Below are 1,425 nucleotides of genomic sequence, written 5' to 3' on the forward strand. Positions count from 1 at the left end.
TTTTTATACTTATGTACATTTAGTGAATTTAACAACCAGTAATAAAATCTATATTATTAATAACTAATCGTGCGTTAAATTTATTTGTGTTGGAACCACGGTTTCATAACATTTTTGGTGGCAGCGGTGGGATACGTCACAGTATACACTACCACGTTCGACTAGTGAAATTGTAGTAATAATATAGTGTGGTTAAGGCGTTAGCCAAAATTTTTACTAAAGTGCAAAGTATCCAGAGCTTCAAAGAACATTCAGAACATTCAGAGCAATAATAAGGAAATCAAGAAAAAAAAACAGAACATTTCAGAAAAATATATTGGTACGTATAAAGTGCGTAACAATAATTTAACATTCGGTTTGGTATACGTGAGAGACAGAGCCACCGCGTCGTGTTCAGTATTTCCAACGTTGTCGCACCTCCGCCGCGAGCTCATCGCCGCCGTCGACGCGTTCGAAGGTTGAACATTGCCGCCCGTGACGTCACTACGCCGCCGTCGTGGTAGCCGCCGCCGCCGCAGTTGCCGCCGTCGTAGTAGCCACCGCCGTAAAAGCTGATACCCGTGTTGTAATCACGAGAACGGAATAATACACTATACCGTACGCGGCGCAACGAAAGACAGAAAATCAAGAACATCACTGAAGAGAAACACATTATTTAATAGTGGTCCCCGCGCATAGCTGTTTCGGGGCTAGCGAACCTCGATACATCAAGCGCAGACGAAAAGGACGATTCCAGAGCATTCCAAAGTCAATCAAAGTGTTACGAGCATTCCGGTCAATTTAAGTCTGACCACTGCCCCCATCCGAGCGAAACATTGCAGACACTATGAGCCAATTCACGGCATTGTGAGTAAAAAAAAAAAAAAAAATCTTATTTTAATTTTCTAATTAGTAATAGTAGTTAAAGTAGCTTTGATAAAGGGTAAGAATATTTATTCGCACATTTAGAGGGAAGCGTTAAGTTGTTAATGAGCGGGACATCCGAGGGTGAACTAGAGTCCACAGTTATAGAGGGTGAAGATCTAAGGGGGGACCAGCCATACCTTCCTGCCCCAATCCCACGGACGAGTTTACCTGTGAGATTTTCAGACCCGAAAAACCCCAATTCTGAACGTATTGTAGCAGAAGTCGAACCTGACGAACTATTCGTGAGGACCGGAACATCAGTTACAGAGACTACAAACTTCATACAAAACGTTTCTATCACGTTAGAGGAAGCAGACCGACTCGTCGGAAGAACACAGAATATTCTTGATCAGACCATTTACGAAAACAATATGGATGGAGAGGACCAAGGGTTACCACTGCTCAACGTGATGTCATTAGGACAGCAAATATCAGATGGGACCGTTGGAGCAACTACTTCAAACGAAAATAACAATCAAGGAACTAGTCAGAACATTACCGTAGACGATAGTTTGGGAT

The sequence above is a fragment of the Myzus persicae genome, unplaced genomic scaffold (genome assembly GCF_001856785.1).
Source record: "Myzus persicae strain clone G006 unplaced genomic scaffold, MPER_G0061.0, whole genome shotgun sequence".
In the NCBI taxonomy this organism is placed as follows: domain Eukaryota; kingdom Metazoa; phylum Arthropoda; class Insecta; order Hemiptera; family Aphididae; genus Myzus; species Myzus persicae.